Consider the following 22708-nt stretch of genomic DNA (forward strand, 5'->3'; position numbering starts at 1 on the left):
TAATCTCCATGGACCCCCACCCAGGGTTGGCTTCATGGGCCTGGAGCCAGTGCAGTCACACGGGGTGCTGTGCTTCTTTGGAAGAACCTCACACACCCCACCCCCCCTCCAAGGTCCAGGGTGCCACATGGGAATTCTTTTACATTTCAGTTTTTTTGTGTGTGACTTTTTTATTTACTTACTGATTTAATTTTATTTTTGAAAGAGAGAGAGAGAGAGGCACAGAGCATAGGCGGGGAAGGGGCAGAGAGAGAAGGAGACACAGAATCTGAAGCAGGCTCCGGGCTCTGAGCTGTCAGCACAGTGCCCGATGCGGGGCTTGAACCCATGAACCACGAGATCGTGACCTGTGCCGAAGCTGGATGCTTAACTGATTGAGCCACCCAAACTCCCCCTTCTATCTTTTTTTTTTAAAGTTTATTTACTTGAGAGAGACAGTGAGAAAGCGTGAGTGAGCATGCGCAGGGGAGGGGCAGAGAGAGAGGAGACAGAGAATCCCAAGCAGGCTCCATGTTGTCCATGCTGAGCCCGATGCGGGCTTAAACTCACGAACTCCAAGTCATGACCCGAGACGAAATCCAGAGTGGGTCACTTAACCTACTGAGCCCCCCAGGTTCCCCTCTAAGTGACTTCTGATGGGATAATGGAGCACAAGCAGGGGGCTTGGAGCCTCAGCTCAGGCTTGGTTTTGCCTCCTGTTGTCTCCCCACCTCCTGGGGTGGGTTTTCAGCCACCACACCTGAGTCCTTGATTAACAACTGTACAGGGACCTGGGTACTGGTATGGGGAGTGTTGGGATCTCAGGGTGAGACTCCCAGTGCCTGCGGGGGCCTGCATTCACCCAGCAAGCATCCCTCTGTCCAAGGGAGCAGATGTTAAATAGCAAATAAAAAATGCCATGGTGAGCAGAAAGAGAGAGAACGTAAGAAAGGAGAAAAACCATTTTCTGCGTTTTGAACAAGGAACTTGACATTTTCACTTGGCACCGGAACCTCAAATTACATAGCTAACCCTGCCCCCATCTGAATACTCCATTCCAGCGAGGCTGGTTCTGGCTGCGTTCTGACACCTTACTCTTAGTACTGATAGCTTTAAGCCTTTTACTGGGTTGACCCTCTCCCTGGAACATCCTGAATCTACCCAGGCCTTTAAACAGTAAGATCAAGTCCTGATCGGTTCATTCAGTCTTTGCTGTAAAGTCACATGCATCTACACTTTCTTTGAACTTTCACCGAAGGAGCTCATTTTGACGGTAGTCATGCACTGGCTTCCCCAGGGCTTCACTTTCTCACGTGTGAATGCTTCGACTCTGCAGAAGCTGCCTGCCTCTCCGTCTGTCGGAGACTGTTCTACACTCTCTCACCGTCCCTTGCTCTGAGTAAATGTTTAATTTTGAAATAATTTTATATTTACAGAAAGGTCGGAAAGATAGTCCAGAGAGTTCCCAGATGCTCTTTACCCAGGTTCCTCCAATGTTAACATCTTGCATCTTCTGGTGCATTTGTCAAAATGAAGAGATTAACGTTGGTAAGTACCATTGACCACATTCCAAATGTTCTTTGGATGCCACTAGCTTTATCACTAATGGCCTTTTCCTGGGCCAGGACTCCACCCAGGACACCACATTACATTCAGTCATCGTGTCTCCTTGGCTGCCTATGTTTGTTCACAGAGTACATTTATTTTTCCTTGTAAGTTAGGAGTGTCTCTATTTCCAGTAGATACTCTGCTCTGCAGAACAGAAGCTATCATCCTCTCTGGGTCACAGAGGTTATGTCTTGGCGTGGTGCTTTCTGAGATGGTAGAAAACCAACCAATGAAATGCAAAATCTTGAAATAGCAATGGCGTCTTGGCTTTAGTTTGGCTTTGAATAATCATGTCACGGACTGTGTGAGTAATCATGTAAAGCAATCTAATCAGAACTTTGAGAAGCAGTGGTGTCCAGAAAAAGAACGCTTGAATTCCTGAACCATCATCTCCCGCAAGAACCGAGCAGAACTGCAGAGTAACTTAGCTGTGAGTGTTCGTTCTGCGTTCCAAGCCTCCCCATCTCTGACAAAAGTGTATCTTGTTTTCTTTCCTTTTCTATTTTTCTCAGTCTTGGGAAAAACAAGGAGAAGTCTATAAAAATGGAATTAGCTATAGCATCTATTATTAAGTGTCTCAAGTTGCCCTAATTAAAATGTATTATATAATCTTGCATTTAAAAGAATAAAAAATGTACGAGTACTCAAAAAAATCAATAGAAGAATTAGACCAATTATTATGCCTAAATTAATGCTATATTAGTATTGTTATTACAAAAGTGTCAAAACACAGAAGGTTTTTATTTTACATATCCAAAATGTTTACTGTGACTTTCACAACTATGTTTGTTTTTTTAAAATTTTTTAAAATATTTATTTATTTTTGAGAGGGACAGAGTATGAGTGGGGGAGGGGCAGAGAGAGGGAGACACAGAATCTGAAGCAAGCTCCAGGCTCCGAGCTGTCAGCACAGAGCCCCATGCTGGGCTTGAACTCACGCACTGTGAGATCACGACCCGAGCCAAAGTTTGCCACTTAGCTGACTGAACCACCAGGCACCCATCCAACTATGTTTCTAATTGAGTATTTCAAATTCAATGAGAAGAGTCTGTTTAAAATCCAGTGAACTCTCATTTATGTTCTTCCAGAGGGGCTGACACTCAGATACTCCAGGAGTCATTTTTAATTTATCTTTCAAGTATTTTTCACTAGTGAGTTACGCCTTCTCATGTTTTCTTAGGGGAATATCAGGTTTCATTTTGTGATCATTTGGCAATTACAGGCCAAAAGGAGGAAGTCCAAAAATAGGTTGGGAAGCTAGTTGAGCAAGGATTGAGATAAAACATTGGCCATAGACACTAAGAAGTTGGTAAATCATGTGTATCTGGGAGCGTGGGATTTGTAAGCCAAACTAGTGATTTCTCCGGCTTCCTCATTTTCACTAAGTGTTATGTCCTGGCTTCTGCACCTCCTGGTCCCTAAGCAATACAGCTCAACACCCATCTTCTGCTGCCTCACACTGGTTGATTTATGGACGAGATCCGGGAGCAGCTGAGCCACTGGAGGCATTTAAACCATTGTCCTAAAAAGGCACACTTTAAACTTCAGAGCCTGGCCCAGAGGCACGGTCAGGGCTTGGGCCATGAAACAGTCATCTCCAATCCTGGAAGTGAAAACACCACCCCACGCTACACAGTCTTGTGCCATTCACTTAATATAAAGCCAACTCTGACAAAAATCATATTCAGAATGTCACCTGGGATGCCAGGTGACATCATATCTATTTTCTATTGTCTATGCCACAGTGAGCGCCTGGGCATCACAAATTCAGTTAGTGAAAAGTGTTTAGACTTTAATAAGTATTGAGAGTAAACTGTATTAGAAGTGATAGGTTGGAAGTCTCTCATTAGTCACCCAGACGGCCCCCACTCTTCCTTGTAAAGACATCTGCTCACGTGAGCCATAGCAGTAGGGCCATCTTGTGTCATTTTTCATATTTGTCCATGCATAACGATATAATTTCTTCATTCACACTGGTTAGGCTCTGCATGTTCCCCAAATCAACTTAACTCAACAAATAGTTATTAAGCCACGATTCTAGGGCAGGTATTGTGTCAGGAACAGGAGTTAGATAATGAAGAATACACAGGCCCTGCCTGCATGGGGCCTTCAACATGGTATTGGGATCAGACTTGTAACCAATTAACCATAATTTAATGTGAATTGGAGAGCAAGAAGAAAGGGAGTGACTCATTCTGCCTGGAGCAGGGAAGTCTCTATGGGTTGCTACATCAAAGTTGGCTTTGAACGATGAGCGGGGCTTTGCCAGACAGAGTTCTAGGCTGAGGAATAGGCGACAGAGTCAGAGAAAACCACAGGAGCAAATACTCAGAGGGGTAAAGAGGACGCTATGAAACAATGGTGAGATGAGCAGCTCTAAGGTGCTGAATTCTGAGTACAAACAAGCATTGAAAATCCTTTCAGGAGTGTTGTTCAGATTAAATGGTCCACAGAACGTACGCAATCAATGTACACTATTATAAGGAAAAATAAGCAGCTAAACAAAAATGATCGTTAATGGTACTTTATCAGTGAGAACGTCTGACTTCAGATCATAGAAATCCAAACTCAATCAGTTTACGCAAAAATGGGGAGTTTTTAGGAGCTTAGCAACCAAGGGACAGGGCAGCCAGGAATGTCCCTAAACCTCAGGAACACCTGGGACCTGGGGCAGCGTGTAGGCAGACAGTCCCCATCTCCCACTGCAGGTGCCAGATTCATGTCTTCTCACTTGGCCTCTGTTTGCCTTTCTCTGCAGAAAATTTAATCATTGAAGCTCCCAGCTTTCCAGTCTTGTAGCTAGCCTCCTGGGAGAAATCTAGTTGCCCAGAGTCAAAAATCTCGAGGCAGGAAATTGTGTCTTACACTGATGCCTGGTACAATTTCTGTGGCCACAGATCACGGCGACAACACCAGGAAAGGGCAAGTGGGGCTGGGGTGACAGGGCCCTGGGCGTCCACTTAGAAACCTCAAAGCAAAAAGGGCAAAGAAATGCTGAGTAAAGCCCAATCAGAGTGTAAGGTGTAGGGTTCTCATATGACAACTTGAAAAGCCGTGCGATAAAAAGTAACTAGGAAAAGGTCTTTGGAAAGTAGATGAGAAAGAAGCAATGTGTCAGGTAAGAGTCTGTGTGAGCAAGCACAAGATGACTTGGAAGATAATGGACCAGACTCTAGACATCATTCTAATAAGAGCCCTGCCGTTGACTCTCATCTCTCATGAACACAAAAAATCAAGGACATATTTGGTTCTACTAAGCATTATACTGAACAGTGAGCTAGAGATCTTATCCTCACTTGCCCCAAGCTATGCCGCATACTTACCTGAAACACCACAGGTAGCCCTGATGCCCAAACATAAAGACACCGTCCTGGGGATGGGGGATGTGGGCGGGGGGTGTTGGGAAGGAAAGTGGAGTCAGAGAGGTAGGGGCTGTACGACAAGAGGCAGCATAAAGTCCTGGAAAGGCTTCCCGGAAGGGCAGGGCACCGATTGTCTATGTCCTCTCAGGTAAATCACTTGACTTCTCTTTGTCTGTATTCTTTCATACTCTGAAATTTAGTGATTGAGCAAAACGATCTCCTAAATCCCTGTAGCTTTCTCTCCTTTGATTGAAAGATATTTCAAGCAAGCACCTGCAAATCATGTTTAACCATAAAACAAACTCTGTCGATTTTCAGCTAATTTTTTATACCCATTTATATTAGTCAAGGTTTCAGAAGGAAGGGAGAGCAAACTCAAAATTAGGATACTTTATTAGAAAGGTGGTCAAGGTTTAGGGCTATAAGGCTATATGGTTCCCTAAGCCGCCCACTGCAGCATCACCAGGGAGCTTGTTAGCAATGCAAATTCTTAGGGCACCTGGGTGGTTCAATGGGTTAACTGTCTGACTTTGACTCGGGTCATGATCTTGCGGTTCGTGGGTTCGAGCCATGCGTCATGCTGTAGGCCGGAGCCTTCTTTGGATTTTGTGTCGCCCGGTCTCTCTACCCCTCCCCCGCTCATGCTCTGTCTCTCAAATATAAACTTCAAAAAAGATTTTTTAAATGCAAATTCTCAGCAGCCACTTCAGACTATTAAATTAGAAACTGCAGTGGGGGTAACCTATGATTTAAGGAGCCCTCCAGGTGATTCCAATGCAAGTTAAAATTTTGAGAACCACTGTAGGTGATACCACAGGGGGGATGGAAGTACCCAGGTGTAACAAAGGCTCACTCTTACTATACTTAGGCCTGAAGGGACAAGGAGAGGGAGTGATTGGAAAAATCTGGAAGGAGAGGCTTGCCTGAGATGAGTTATGACTTTCCATTAAGGTAGGCATCCAGCTGGGAGTTCCTGAAAATAGTCCTTTCCTTTGATATCTCTTAGGGACCCCCCTTGATCAGTAAACCAAGGCCAGAGGGCAAGACAGCCTATTTCCGTAGTCCATACAGTTCAACTGCCACAAAGAAAGAGAAGTAGAGAAAGGTTGTGGGGCAGGTAGAAAAAGAATCTGGAGGGGCAAAGGTATCTCTATACCATGTTTCTACAATAATATTATAATCACAGAATCAGGGCCTAGACCACAAGATCTCCTAGCTGTAAGCTTCTTTGATGAATGATTCTTCTTTGATGATTCTTCCAACCAATCTCTTGAAAGTCATACTTTAAGCATAAAACTAGCTTTGACTATTTTCAAATAATCTTTTATAAGTGTGTTGCTTTTAAATATGCATGATCTTCCCTGCCAAGATGTTACAATCACTGAAGAAACATCGAAGACAGAAATGCAATCCTGAATTTTGACTTGGAGTTGGTTGGAAGTTACAACAATCACTTTGACATTCTGTCTTATAAAAACAGGTAAGATACCAACAATTCAACAAAAGGTTATGTAAAAAGCCATATTTCAGCTTATTTTTTTAAACTCATGTTCCATCAAATTACAATGGCAGAAAATATTCCTTGTAGTGAGGGAATATTTATTGTCATCAGTATTGGTTGAGTTTTCATTGAAGTCTATATGGAATTTGCAAAAAAGTTACTCACTTCTTCGGTAAACACTTAACCCTAGGATTATTGAAAGGGGTCAGCATGGTGGATGGTTAATACACAAGCAATATACCAACTTTCTGTTTCAATTCTGCACTGCCTTACTCTTTAAAGCCCAACGTCTCCTGCACAACACTGTTTTACTTACTAGTATTATTCACTCTATGTAGCTCTGAACACTCTTGATTCATTTCACAGAGAAATATCTTTTAAAATAACCTAGATGTTGGTTATATTATTATCCGTATTTTTTGTACCAAATTTTTCTCAAGACTTGCTAATTATCTTCTTGCTAACCATCTCATCTTATTCAGACGTAAATATGAAATATTTGGGTACCTATATAGGCATATTAAAGTGACCTTTTAGGGGAGCCTGGGTGGCCCAGTCAGTTAAGCGTCTGACTGTAGCTCAGGTCATGGTCTCATGGTCCGTGAGTTCAAGCCCTGCATCGGGCTCTGTGCTGACAGCTCAGAGCCTGGAGCCTGCTTTGGATTCTGTGTCTCCCTCTCTCTCTCTGCCCCTCCCCTGCTTGTGCTCTGTGTCTCTCTCTCAAAAATAAATAAACATTAAAAAAAATTTTAAATTAAAAATTAAAAAATCTTTTAAAACCTAATTAGTTTTTATTTACCTAAAATGTGTAATTAGAAGAAAGGACTAATAATTGCTATATTTATGCTATACACATCTTGTTCCTAAAACAGTATTAATTTATTCTATCTGGAATAAGATTTATTTTCTCTACCTATAACTAACTTTAAAACTAAAAAAATATGTCACTTCTCCCTGTTTTTACAATGTAAAAATAAAAGCGTCTAGCACTTATTTAACACCTACCATGTGCCAAGAGCTTTACATATATGATCTCTAAACAACACAACACTGTGGGGTGGACTTTACTATTCTTATTTTACAGAGAAGGAAAGTGAATCTTCAACAGCCCAAGTAAGGGTTTAAAAAGTCGAGTCCAGTTCCAAAGTCCATATTCTTTCCAATACGCTCTGTTGCCCTTTCCATTTCAGCTATTCAGCACTGTTGAGCTCTTTCTGTATGTAGGGGAAATAGTTCCATCGTACAGAAAATAAGGACAATTATTGTTCAGAGAGCAGAGAGATCAATTTCAGCCTGGACAGTTACAGAATACTTAGCAGAGGATGATGGGTTCCAGCAGATCCCAGAGCAGGGCAGGGTTTATATAGGAAGAGAGCCTGGAACAGCTTCCAACAAAGGAAAGTGGAGATTTTGCCTTTTTAGTTGTTGAGAGCAAAAGAGGCATTTTGAAGAGGGATGATGGGTTGGAAGCAGAGTCTCATGAAGGCAAATTTGGGAGAAGAGAGCAAGATGCACAGAACAAATAGAACCTGGAAGAAAGACATCTAATGGAAGTTGTTCAAGCAAAAACATGCTCTTTAAAGAGAGACAGGATTTCCCCTCGAGAAATGTGTATTGCAGTAGGACCCTTTTTCCCCCTGCTAAAATCCAGGCATTCACATGGTAAAAGTCGAAAGAACACCAATAATCATAGTTTCTTGTGCTTGGAAACTGGTCATACTTACTCTTCATGGTCATGACTGAACCCTTGTGTGATGCAACCAGAGCACCCCTTACCCCAGGTCTATGTCTGCCAGAGGGGCTCCATTCTTACTTAGGCAACCCATGTATTTGTCAAGCACATGTTCTGGATTTGTACTCTAAAGAAGATTTTGGGATTAACATGCATTTCTCCTGGCTCCCTTCTCCCAAAGAACATATGATCCTTAACACTTGCTTGTTTAGATCATTTCTGGACCCATGTCTCCATCCAGTATCAAGCATTTATTTCCTCACTGCTGCTCAAAGTTGTCACCCTTCCCTCAACTATGGCTCCAAATCATGCCCATGTTTTATTAAGTCTACAGTTGTTTTCCTAATTCCAGCTACCTCTTATCTTGCCCATACTCAGCCTCTGACTACTCAGTCTTGTTACTCCTTACACCTTCTGTCATCTGGAGAGTTAGATTATAGGTTGACCTTGACGATTTTTGCTGAACATTCATAGAAATCTGAAATGGATGTTTAAGTATTCCCAATGTACGTAAGAAAGAATTTCAAATCTATTTGGCTGATCCTAGATATGAATCAGCAGAAATAGTATAAAATTGCCTTTAACATTTTTTTTTTGATGATAGTCTCAGTCTTAAATAATTTCCCAGATGATAGAAAGGTTTTTCACTGCAAAAGAATAACAATTTTATTAAAAATCTCTAAGCCCCATTAACAACTCCTTGAATGTTTTTTTAATGTGATTACCTTAGGCCTCTGTCCTACTTTTAACTGCTCAGCACTCAACCCCCTTCCCGTTTAGGGGGACCTTCCCCCCCCAACTACATAAGTCTTGTTGGGAAAGTGTCCCATATCCCACAATGGAAGCCAAAAGAGGCTTTTTAAAAATTATTTACTATTATCATTATTATTATTATTATTATTATTTTAGAGCACAAGAAGGGGAGAGGGGTGGGGGGAAGAGAGAGAGAGAGAGGGAGGGGAGGGGAGGGGAGGGGAGGGGAGGGGAGGGGAGGGGAGGGGAGGGAGGGAGAGGAGAGGAGAGGAGAGGAGAGGAGAGGAGAGGAGAGGAGAGGAGAGGAGAGGAGAGGAGAGGAGAGGAAGAGAGAGGCTCTTAAGCAGGCTCCATGCTCAGCACAGGGCCCAATCCCATGGCCCTGGGATCATGACCTTAGCCAAAATCAAGAGTTGAATGCTCAACTGACCAAGCCACCCAGGCATCCTCAAATGAAGCTCTTTAGGAAGTATAACGCTCTCCCTGCCCCTGACAATGGGGGGCAGGCATGACTGGGTTTCACTCCATCAAAGCCCCGTATCCAAAACTATAAATCTCAAGAAACCAGGATGGTTAAAGTTCCATGAGCGACAGTGGCAGCCGGGTGTTGGGTTGTGATGGCAACAGCAGTATCCTGGAGGATGTCCCGGCTGCTCGGCTGTGAAGGCCCTCAGTTCCTGCACATTTTCCAAGGTTCTGTGAGCCTCCCTTCCCCAGTCCATCCACTAAATCTCCCTTTTGCTAACCAGCCATAACAGCTTTGGAGGCTCCCAGTCAAGAGCTCTAAGACCAACTCTCTAGGACTTTCATGTGCACCCAACCCCCTGGTGGCCTCTTCTCATGTCCTTTCCCCCTTTCTCTAATGTCCTTACTTGCTACTTTTCTTGTATTGTGGCCCTATGAGTAACACACTCTGTTCTCAGGGAGGGGCCCTCTGAAAGATTTAGGAAGATTCAGAAAAGGTGTTTTGGAATTCTTGCCAGCTAAGCTACACGAACCCAATGGCAGACATTCTCGAGGGGGTATAGTTGGCCGTTACCTTTGCTGAACACCTGGGCACAAGTTTTCCCCTCGAAGAGAGATGGCTGATTCCTGGGTGAAGGCGGAGAGGGAGAATCTCTATGATCACCAACCCCACTTCTCTCCTATGTCACTCAAGGCTCTGTGATGCCAAACAGCAGGCAGAGATTCATTGACCATACAGTAAAAAGGCCTGTCCTGATGGTTCTGAAATATTCACTTTAAGCCAGAAAAACCGAAAGACATTTAGGATCAACTTTAGAATATTTCCCACAGAGACCAGCTCAATAAATTGAAGCAAGAGAGATTAAGAGAATGCTGTGCCACATACCTGGTCTGGTATAAATCTACAGCTTGGTTACTCTGGAGTATTAAATGCAGTCCTGGAAATTGTGCCTTTGAATACCCACCCCTGTGTCTCAGTTGGTAAGACACTGTCATTAAGACTATACAACTATTTTCTTTTTATAATACCATACACACTATTCCTAATGCATATACAGATAATGTAATGGTATTAATCATATTTTACATGAATTGATTAATTTTACATTAATCGTATTTCAGCTGCGGGTGGGAGTGTTTATGCTTGAAATAATAACTTCTTGTTAAAATAAGTAACTGATTCTAATTTGTTTTCTAAGTTAGATTTTTATGTTGAGCTTGCTTCCTTGAATGATCTTGTTTGCTTTTCATTAAGCCTTCACGTTGACTTTCTTCGAGTTGAGCCATTGTCTCTTCTTCCCCTCAAGTCTTCATTTGCTTGTAATTTGACCTGGAGTATTTACCCACGTGCATGTGCACATGAAGGGAACTAAGAGCCCTATGTACCTTACAACATCACTACCACCCTCCAGCAATGTCACTATTGCCCTGAAAATCTTGAAAAATATGCCCTACTGACTGTTCAGTCCCACTATTGCCCTGAAAATCTTGAAAAATATGCCCTACTGACTGTAGAAACCCTTTACTTACAAATTCCTTCCTGGTAGGTTCTCCTGGAATATACTTTTCCTTCCAAATGGCCCTGGTGAATTTCATAATTGATGGATTAGACAAAGCATTCACAAGGCAGTCTCATAATTTATTCTAGTCAAAAAACAATTCAGGATAACCCAAAAGACCTGTGGCTGTTGACCTAACTGTGTGATAACCCATTAATGAAGAAGTTATTGATGCCTACTATGTGTCTGGCCCTCTGCTAAGTGCAAGGAAGACAAGAAGGCATGATGCTTACCCTCATTTTCTTATGTTCTAAGAGGGGAAAAGCCAATTACACAGTAATTTCTATAAACAGCACTGAATTCTGAATGGGTGGACAAGCCAGCCTTTCATCTCGGAGCCAAGGGATGGCTCAGCCCCTTGCAACTGCCAATGGTCCACCAGTATCTTCTCATTTGGGACCTGCCTTTTAAACCACAAGCTTATGGATCAGTTCACAAAATATTTATGCCTTATGCATGAGCGGAAAGAAAGAAATGGGTAGAAGAGCATGCCAGGGTACAGCTAATGCTGTTAGCATATACATTTGTCACTAGGGAGGAGGACAAGTCAGGAACTGGCAGAGGCAGCTGCTTAGGCAGCTCCACTGTGATTTAGGCCACAATCTAAACACAACACTTTGCAAGTTTCCGCCCCGGGGGATATGGGAAAAGCTACACGGTCAGCATCAGGTTATTTTCACAATTGTTATGGGTGTCCATACCTAGCAGGTGGGTGCACTGACATGGCCTTGAATCTAAACCTGCAAGGTTAAGTCCAAGCTCCACATTCATACAAGCCTCTTCCTCACTCACCTAGACTCTACTGTTCCTTCAATGTCCAGCTCAAGGCCTACCATCAGCTGTCTGGGTCCAATGTCTTCTTCCAAGGGCACTTGCTACCACTGACGACCTAAGCAGGGAAATGGAGTGATCAGATTTGGGTTTTTCAAAGAGTGCTCTGCAATGTGGAGAATGGCTTGAGAGGGAGTAACACCAGAGATAGAATGACTTGTTAGGAAACCACTGGAGTGGTCTGGAGGAGAGATAATAGTGGCCTTGCAGAGGTGGTAGCAGTGAGGTCAAAGAGGAGGTTGATTTGAGAGCCACAGCACTGCCATAATTTGGTAAATGATTGGGCATGGTTGTAGGAATGAGGGTGAAGGAGTAGTCAAGAATAAGTATCAGTTTCTGTTCGGGACAACTGAATTGATAAGACACCATTCTGAGACATGTTAAGTGTAAGGTGCATGAAAATCATTCAAGGGAGATGGATGGTGGGCAACTGACACACAAGTCCAGAGTCCAGAAGACATTTTTGGGATGGAGACATAGATTGGAGAGTCAGCAGTATATGGACAAGTCATTAAAGCTATAGGAGATGTTATGGGTTGAATATATCCTACCCCGCCTCAGTTCACATATTGAAGTCCTAATCCCCAGTAGAGCAGAATGTGACCTTATTTGGAGACAGGATCTTTATAGAGGTAACCAAATTAAAATGAGGTCCTTAGGGTGGGCCCTAATTCCATAGGCCTGGTGTCCTTATAAAAAGGGGAAATTTGGACACAGACATACACACAGGGAAAACACTATGCAAGATGAAGCCAGATACTGAGGTGTTGTTTCTAGGAGTCAAAGAATGCCAAGGGTCATCAATATATCACTAGGGACTGGGCAAGAAGCATAGAATAGATTCCCTCTCACTGGCCCCAGAAGGAAGAAACCATCCTAACACTGTGATCTCAGATTTCTAGCTTCTAGAACAATGAGACAATAAATTTCTGTTATAAGCCACTAAATTTGTGGTACTTCGTTATGGCAACACTAGTAAACTCATACAGGCAGGAATGAGATCATCCAGAGAGAAGGCTGAGAAACACAGATAACCAGGGCTGAGATGCAAGAAAACCAAGAATTAAAGGGGTGTGAGCCTATAAAAAACAAAGCAGCCAAAAAAGTGAGGGGAAGAAACAGGAGGATGCAACAATATGGAAGCCAGAGAAAGAGTGGGAGGAGAAGGCCATGGCACAAAGTTTGGCTTTAGTCATTGTTGACTGTGGAAAGAATACTGTTGGTGGAGTAGCAGGGGCAAAGGGATTGGCCTTTCCTGAGAAAGGCGTGGAAGCTGAGAAAGCACAAGCAGGAAGTGTTGACAGCACACAAGTGCAAAGAGAAAGGCATTATTTTCTACACAGATTGTGCAAATAAAGAAATGTGATGTTAAGGAGTAGACAAACCATTCCAAATCTGTTATGTAGAGGATGGGGATGGACACTTTATGCAGATGGATGAATGGAGGGACACGATCAAGTCTCTCTGCCTTAGTTCACAGTACACTGGGGCAAAGAGACCAGAAAACAGGTGAATTATAACCCAACATGCAAAGCCCCGGTATAGTGACAAATCCTGGGCTTGATGGAAATGAGAGTGGCAGGAAGGATGGAGGGAAGATGACAGAGCCAGGTAATTCAGGGTAGCCTTGTTACAAGAAAGATAACCCCTTATTCACGGTGCAAAAGATTCATAAAAATCATGCACGGTGCTGTAATCTAATAGGAGAAGACGTGAAATTTTCTTTAAGCTTCCTCAAACCTTCCGACCCAGAATTCAGGGGAACTGATTTGGCATGTTAATTGCCTCCCTGCCCCCCACGGTCATTTCAAATGTTCAATCAAAACCCTTACTATCAAAGCCATTTCTTGGCCGGAGATGAGGAATCAATATTAAAGTGTTTGCTTTGTTTCTCTGGTAAGCAAATGAGAGTAAATGATCCTCTGGGAGTACTGTATTCACCCATGGGAGGCAAATCAGAGCAGCTAGGAAAGTACTGGAATGCGTACTGCACTGGTACTGATGGCTGAGCATAATAGATTTAAAAATTCTCTTGCAGAGGCAGCTCTTGCAGTCTGTTAGACACGCTCTCCTCTTGCAATCCTAAATTTATCTAATGGAGTGGAAGATACTTTCATGGTCTGGAAGATGACTTAAATTTACCGCATAGCCCTAGAATACGTTAAAGGGTCCTGTTGGCATCACCCTCTAAACATTCCTTAAATCTAGATCCTCTTGCCATCCTGACCCCTAAAATTCCCCACATTATGCCCTCCTTTGGCTATTTCTTGCATAACTGACTGCCACATGCTCCCAATCCCCAGGGTTGCACAGAGCGGCTGTCATGTGAGGATGGAAGTTATCTGCTATCAGGGAGAAAACTCCAGGTAAACCTTGACCCACACACCTATAGCCCAGAGACTAATTTTCCCGGCCCCTTGTTTTGGCTAGAGGAGATCTGGCAACTCTCATTCATTCATTCATTCATTCACTCTTACCGAGGGGTGTCCTGTGTGCCAGACGTTAAGTTAGGCTATACGGGCTTCGAAGAGGATGAAGACCAAGTCTCTCTGCTGTGGTTCAGAATATACTGGGGCAAAGAGGCTGGGAAACAGATGAATTATAACCTAACAAGGAAAACACTGATATGCTGACAAATCTTGAGCTTAATTAACATCAGGATCTTGAGGAACCTGAGCCTGGAGGGTCTGAGAAACTGCAAGATTCCAGAAGTAGGAACAATACTTAATAGGGCAAACGCTTCAGATGAAGAAGACAGGACTGGTCACACAGAGTGGAATCATTAACATAAAAGAGACAGAGGAAAGCAGGACAAGAAATTAATCATCTAAAGCTATGAACACAGAGCAGATGCCCAGAGGATCCAGGATGAACACTCCGGGGAAGAGTCCTGGAGACTCTATCAGGTGGTGGAGAGACTGAGGCCAGCAAACAAAATGAAGGAGGGTCAGAGGCAGAAGCAGAGTCACAGAGGTAAGAATTCAAGAGAAGAGAGTTTATAAAAGGAGATTCCATTAACCATTTCCAATACTACCAAGAGGTCAGGGAGACTGAAGGTGGAAGAAATGCCCACTAACTATGGCTATCAGGGATGTCACAAGTGACTTATGAAGCAGTTTTTGTAGAGAGAGAGGAGATGAAGGAAGTGGAAGGAAGAGGAAAAAGGAGGCAGAGGTTTGAGAAAATTGCAAGGATTCAGCATCAGGGCTGAGTGAAGGGTTATTCAAGGTACGAGAAAGTTCTAGCTATGATGAAGTAGCTTGTACAGGACTAATCCTCCCTTCCACTGCAAATAAAATACAACTTGACAAACCGTATGAGGCAACTGTTTCTAGGCACTGGCCAACAGGTGGCATGAGATTGCAATCTCTAAGAAAGGTCCTAAGGTCAGCCCCTTGATCTCCAGCTTTTCCTTGGGGACAGTTTCCTCCCCTTGGAGCACAAAGGGGAGTCTGAGCAGAGCCCTGAGGCACCACTGAGGAGAGAAGGCAGAGATCAAAGTTTGGGGGTCCCCCCGCAATTCATGGGGCAGTTGGAGAGAATGGGCCTGTGACCCCTGAGACTGTCACAAGCCAAGTACAAGCTTGCCTTTTACTCCAGCCAAGCCGTTGACCACTTCTCCCCATCCAACCCCTGGGCCTGCATTCTGTGAACTCATATTTGAGCTTCAAGACTCCATTGAAACTCTGCACACCCTCAATAGCATTCCGTGACCATTTGCTTTCTGTGCCCGTTCCACTTACCTAATTATGCCATACTGTATGGCAATTTCTGGTCTACATATTTTGCCCCCTGCCTGTTAGCTTTTTACTAGTATGGGCTCTATCTGGGCTATTTCTGTGTCCCTGGGCCTGGCACTCAGTAGCTTTTCATGAGCATTTGTGGAGTTGCCTGGCCCTTACGGAGAAACTTAGGGGCACCTAATCATGCCTGTGTTCAGTAACTTTAATGTGTATATGTCTTATCACCTGAAACATGCTTAACAAATATACGTTTCACAACTAAATGAATAAACTGGCAAGATTTAGAAAGGCCCTAATTGAGGATAAGAATGAACTTTTACTTGTTTTGAGTCTCTTATTCCTCTACCAAAGGATGTTAGGCACATGCCAACTATCCAATAACTACTTGTGAAACTGGTTTTTAGCAGGGAAGTCAATAAACTCCAGATACCTCAAGACTCCCTCCCCCCCACCTAGATGCAGCTTCTCGGCTCCTTTTGGTCTCTCTGGTCCAGCCTACTCATGTCGGCTCCAGCCTCCACCGTGTCCATCAGAGTGACCCAGAAGTCCCACATGGGATCCACCTCTGGCCCCCCGGGGCCTTCAGCAGCTTCTCATACAAGTGTGTGTTGGGCCAAATCTGCTTCTAGGCTTTCTCCTGAGTGGGCAGCAGCTTCTGGGGTGGCCTGGACACCAGCATGAGTATGGTCTGGGCATATGGCGGGTCTGGGGGTTTGGGGGGGGGGCGGGCATCACAGCTGTCTCCTGCAGCAGAAAACAGCTCAAAGCAACAAGAACAATGTGCTCAGGAGCTACATCGACAAGCTTTGCAGGCAGCCGGACACCGTGGTCCAGGAGAAGCTGAAGCTCGAGGCGGTGCTTGGCAATACGCAGGGGCTGGCGGAGGACTTCAGAATAAATACAAGGAAGAGATCAAAGAGCGTGCAGAGATGGGGAATGCATTTGTCGTCAAGAAGGCTGTGGATGAAGCTTGCACGAACGAGACAGAGCTGGAGTCGGCCCGGAGGGGCTGGCCCACCAGATGGCCTTCCCCAGGTTGCAGTGTGAAGAGCAGAGCCGAGAGCTATGGCCACAGCTCTCCAACATCTCCACAGTCCTCGCCGGGGACAGCTGCTGTCCCCTGGACCACACAGCATCATCACCAGGTGAAGGCTCAGTACGAGGAGATTGCCAGCTGTCACGGGCCATGATTGAAGGCTGTACCAGGTCAAGTAGTAGGAACGCAGACGTTGTCTGGGAAGCACGAAGATGGAGATTTCCTAGATGAGCCAGAACATCAGCCGACCCCTGGCTAAGATCCAGGGCCTCAAAGGCCAGAGGGCTTTGGTGGAGGCTGCCCTTGCTGATTGCTGGGAAGCGTCAGGAAGCGGGTGATTCAGGAAGCTGTTGTGACGGGCTGCGAGAATACCGGAAACACGTGAATGTCAGGCTGGTCCTAGACAGCGAGATCGCCACCTACCGAAGCTGCTGGAGTCTGGGACACAGAACATGTATATCCCTAATGGGACCACCAAGGGTACTCAGGTGGCCTGAGCTCCGCACACAGGGTCTCACCGGCCCTGGCATCCACTACGGTCTGGGCTCCTTCCAGTCCAGCTTAGGCTCTGGTGGGGATTTGAACTCCTTCAGGCACATCAGCTCCACCAAGGCCGTGGTTGTGAAGAAGACTGAGACTCGCAACAGAAACTGGCACCCGAGTCCTGTGATGTCCTGTCCAAGTGAACAGCCACTGAGGTCCTTCCCAGTCTCCACCCTCCTGTGGCTGCCATAGAGCCTTTGGGGGAAGGAGCTGTGCAGGGGAGAGTGGGGAACAGAAGACCCACCTGAGGCTCAGCCCTGTCCCCAGCCTACCTTGGTGGGGAGTCTACTGCCCCGCCTACTCCATCTTGGCCACGCCCCCAACTAAAACGCCAATTCAGGTGTCTTTTCCAAAATAAGCTGCAGCTGGTTTTGCTTCTAACCCCCAAAAGGGTTTCCTTATATTTGCATCTTTGAAATGTGAGCACGACATAGAAACTACACTGGCAATTGCCTTTAGATCTCTCATGAATGCCAGGTGCACTTGACTCTAAGGAGCTATCGTATTTAAGATCTGGACAGCAAGGACAGGATTGCTTTTGTGTCTCTGTTTCTATCTTCTGGATGAAAACCATTAACAGACATGCTGAGCTGGTCAGATCAGCAGGTGCATAGAACAGAATCAGCTCTCCAGGATTTCTGGCCAATCTTAATAGAGTAATTATATAAAATATTATGTATCTGATTCCATCAGGGGTTTAGATCAAAAGTGAAATACGTGAGGCTTGATACCTACAAAGTCTTGTTGAGGGACAAAAGGAGAGGCTGTCATACACTCCCCCGAGAAGATGGCTGTTTATGACTCACCCTGCATCCCCTTCTCTCCTCACCAATAGAGTTACAAGCTCCAAGTCTCTCTGTCCTCCAGAGTCTCAGTTGTTCCAATGACACTTTCTGATACCCCAGTAACTTGGAATAGCATTCACTAAGAGGCATTTCTATATAGCAACACTCAGAGGAAACTTGTTCCCATCTGAGATTTAACACGAATTCTTTTTCTGGAAGCTGCTGACAGCATAGCTTCCAAGGATTTTCTAAGGTCCAGCATGGCTCCCAGCATAGTCTCCTTAGAGTGTAATTTCTGCACTACAGCACAGATTCGGAAGTCAGATGACCCAGGACGGAATATCAGCTCTGCTTCTCACCATGTTGTGCTCTTTCCTCTCTAAGCTTCAGTTTCTTCACTGACAAGAAGGAGAGTGATATCTCCCTAGTAGGGATGTTGTAAGAATTAGCTGAGATAATGTACCTTGTTGTTGTCATTTTATTTTATTTTTTTTTTAATTTTTTTTTTCAACGTTTATTTATTTTTGCGACAGAGAGAGACAGAGCATGAACGGGGGAGGGGCAGAGAGAGAGGGAGACACAGAATCGGAAACAGGCTCCAGGCTCTGAGCCATCAGCCCAGAGCCCGACGCGGGGCTCGAACTCACGGACCGCGAGATCGTGACCTGGCTGAAGTCGGACGCTTAACCGACTGCGCCACCCAGGCGCCCCTGTTGTTGTCATTTTATTTGCAGAACATCACAGCACCTGGAATGGTGACTTTCACCCAGAAGGGCTCTCAAAAAATATGTACTAGGTCGCCTGGGTGGCTCAGTCAGTTGAGCGTCTGACTTAGGCTCAGGTCATGATCTCAAGGTTCGTGGGCTCGAGCCCCACGTTGGGCTCTGTGCTGACAGCTCGGAGCCTGGAGTGTGCTTTGGATTCTGTGTCTCCCTCTCTCTCTGCCCTTCCCCTGCTTGTGCTCTGTCTCTGTATGTCTCTCTATCAAAAATAAATAAACATTAAAAAAATGTTTTTTTAATGTACTGATTGAATTTTACTTAAGCTCAAAGCATATATCATAGGCAAAATTTGACTTATAAACTGGAGTTTTTCCCAACTCTAAATGCATTTCCCCACATAAACAAAGTTATAAATTGTGGTTTGACCGAATATTGGTACTAAAATCCCATTTAATGCATAATGTTTTTAAAATACTGTACATTTGCAGTGAGGAAGCACAGTCATTAAGCAGAACAAGACAACATTGACTAAAAGCAGTTTTATATTTATCTAGAACATTTGCAGTTGAGGAAACATAGATTTAATTTAAGGAAGAGGAAGAAGTTGTAAATAATGATTGGAGGGGATCCTGAGGGAAATTTCTGTGTGTTTCCCAAAAGCTCTCAGTGTCGATGCCCTGAATCTTTATTCTGTTTAATTTCCCATCAAACCTTAGGACTTCTTTCTTCAATACAGCTATCAAATTCCTTATCAACATGACAAACATTTCTTTTAGCTCAGAAATGGTGGGGTTTCAAGAATCCAGTTGTTATTTCCCAAGAAATAGGCAACTAGAGGGAAAAACAGGATGCATGAGAGAGAAACAGGGATTTTTATAATAACTCTAAGAAAAGGTGAAAAAGAATTGGGAAGTAAATGGAGTTATAAATAGGTGTGTGTGTGTGTGTGTGTGTGTGTGTGTGTGTGTGTGTGTGAGAGAGAGAGAGACAGAGAGAGAGAGACAGAGAGAGAGAGAGAGAGAGAGAGAGAGAGAGAGAGAGGCGCACGCAATTCTACCTCAGGCAATCATTTTAATAAAGAGGTGAGGAAACAGCAGAGGAAAATGGCAAATGAGCTCTCTCTTTCTGAGGGTGAAAATGGGGGTGGTGGCCAATTTCCAAACAGAAAGTTCCCCATAATGGCTTCTCTGTGGTGTATCAGCCATTTGAGAACTTGCTTTCTGTTCTAAATAAATGCATAAGAAAGTTTTCTAAGGCAACATGAAGACCTTGGGAAGTCATTCAACCTTCCTAGATTGGGGTGTTCTCATTTATAAAATGAGAAAGTGGGACTAGACACTCTATGGGAAATTTTGGTGTAAAAATTTTAAATTTTATGAAGACCTTGTGACTTAATACCAACTAGCACTGTTTCTAGCTAAGTAAAAGTTAAAATCATAGACTTTGCTTATGCAACCCAATATGGTCCTTCCCTCTCACCTCCTTAAAAAGTAATCTTCCCCAAGCATCACCATGACAACTGAGAAATAATCCTGTGTTTCTTCTAAGGAAGGGATTTTCAGATTTATACCTAGACACAGGGCAGGATATTTTTCAGGAAATATCGATGCATTTGGAACTTTCCCTAGAGTAAAAGATGTAAGTGAGAATCCCTGAAAGAATAAGAAACAGAAACTGACTTTCTTCTAAAATATTAAAGTAGCTCATACATTGCAGTGTTAAATGCTGCTTTAAAGAGTGAACTTTCCAGAAAAAATTGAATAATATAGATGACAAATTTATTAAACTCATGTTTTATCAAAGGGCATGGTTTTAAAATTGCCTGTACACATTGTGAAACTGATCATTTTTATAGAACAATATTACGAGGCTCTTGAAATCTCAGTTATGCATACCAAAGGGATAGGGTTGAACCTGGATTTTTGCCTGAAAAGAACATTGTACCCGAAATTAGGATTCCCAAGGGTTAGAGGCCAGTTTAGCTCCTGACTAATCATCTCTTCCTGGATGTTTCTTTCGTCATTCTCTCTCTTGATTTTCTATGTATGAAACGGAAATAACTATTATTCCTTTATGTCAAACTCATTGATTGCTATTCTCTTATATTTTTATTGTGGGATACCAACAAATTTATCATTATAACCATTTATAAGGGTAATGTTTAGTGGCATTAAGTATATTGATATTGTTGTTCAATCATCACTACCATCCGTTTCCAATTTTTTTTCATCTTCCCAAACTGTAACTCTGTACCTATTCTCTTATGTTAAGAGTATTTCTCTTAATCCACTCAGAGCATCAACCCAGAGGGTTCTCATACCATGTACCCTCTTATTATGGTGGTGAGAAAATAATTTTACAGAATTATGAAGGGGAAATTAAAAACTGCAGATATGCTGGTTTGATGTCAAATATGCTACAAAGTTTTACACATCAAGTTCTGATGATTAAAAGTGTAGTTGGGTTACACTCAAAAGTTTGAACTCAAACGTTCCATCACTGAATGTACATACTCCCCCTGTGAAAAGCACACCAAGAAGAATCTTGCCCCTCTTAGTGAAAACTGCCAAGTCCTCGCAGAGAAGACTAACAGAGTTAAGCATTCTGGGAAGATCAACCTTCTGAAGAAGTGGACGAATCAGGTGGGATGGTTGCGTCCGTGCAGAAGAGACGCCCTGAGCATCACTGGTTCTGGGGACTTCCCAGGCTCCAGTGCTCTCCTGCGTACTCTGCCATTTGCTGTTCATTTTGAATCCAGTTCCCTTGACTTGCTGCTTTGGACCATCCTTGTTTCCCTGCCTCTCCTCCTTGTCCATAGGTCCCAGGCCCTCCTACCCCTCATGCGCAACTCCACCCTCATCTTGGATAAGGACAAGGTTCCCTTTTGCTTAATCCCCCGCCACTGTAGGTCAGCCTTCTCCACTCCTCTCCTGGCCATAGCTGGCTAACACTTAGCCCCCTTTGCTCTCTTCCCTTTACCCTCTCTTTCACTCACAACCAGAGCCACAGCCATTGCATTGAACACCAAGAAAATGTGGTTTTCTATGGTTTTTAAGAACAACATCAGTATTAAATCAGATAATTTGATTGATCTTCAGCTTTCTGATTTATAGGTCAGACTTCCAGGCAGAGAAATCCTGTATTGAAAATCTGAGCTCATCTACCTGAGCACTTATTCTTTAAAAAAAAAAAAAAAATGACAGAGCTACCTAATCAGAGATATCTTATATCCAATGAGTTATGCTTTGTTCATCCACTATCTCAACAAACATTTACTCAATACGCTGCACATCTAGGAACTATTTAGGTGCTGGGAAAATAACTGTGAACAAGCAAGTCATTGCCCTCACAGAATTGAAAGTCTTTAGGGAAATGTAGACCCCGATGGGCAATTGCAATAATACAGATAAGTACAGATAAGCACAGATACTTGTAATAGGAGAGGTAGAGTGGGTCTGCATGAGCAGTGACTGGGGCATCTAACCAGCCATGAGGCTCAGACAACTCTTCCTGGGGAAGTGATATTAAGCAGGAGTCCAAGAGAAGTCAGCCAAGCAACATAGTAGGAAATCTGGCATACACTGCCTGCCATTTCATGATAATTTCATTTGTTTTCCTAAAATTAAATGTCTCTCTTATCCAAAAAATAAGATAAACTCCTACCCGATGTGTAGGCAACAGAAAGCACTTTGACAATGCCATCTAAATACAATAGAGTCTGCTTGTCCTTGGGGTAAATAATGATGCTGTCTTTTGATGAGATTTATTTTCTTTTTGCATTTCAGTAATAAAATCATGTCAGGTGGGAACTGAGAGAAGATTTAAAACTAGCCTTAAGTGTTTCTATCTAACATTTAGAGTTTATTATTAGTACATTAGTACATGAGTAAAACAGATTGATGACATGGCCAAGACTTGAAAGGAAAATGTTGGAAAACTTTGTATATTTGATTTAAAGAATCCAGTCGTGCATAAGGCATCAGTAATGCCTTAATTCTTTACCAGTAATGCCTAAATGCAGTTAATTCTGAACTCACACGTGAAAAGATGCATGTGTTCCATCAGGGGCTCTTTACCCAGGGTCCAAGG

The 22708-nt window shown here is 43.5% G+C and overlaps 1 protein-coding gene across 1 annotated transcript in view; it reads right to left on the reverse strand.

Annotated features, from left to right (window-relative positions):
• The window catches only part of SLC35F4 (solute carrier family 35 member F4), a 300953-nt gene that overhangs the window by 31547 nt on the left and 246698 nt on the right, over positions 1-22708 (reverse strand). The gene's annotated exons all lie outside the window — the stretch shown is intronic.

This window comes from Lynx canadensis, chromosome B3, assembly GCF_007474595.2.
Source record: "Lynx canadensis isolate LIC74 chromosome B3, mLynCan4.pri.v2, whole genome shotgun sequence".
Lineage (NCBI taxonomy): Eukaryota > Metazoa > Chordata > Mammalia > Carnivora > Felidae > Lynx > Lynx canadensis.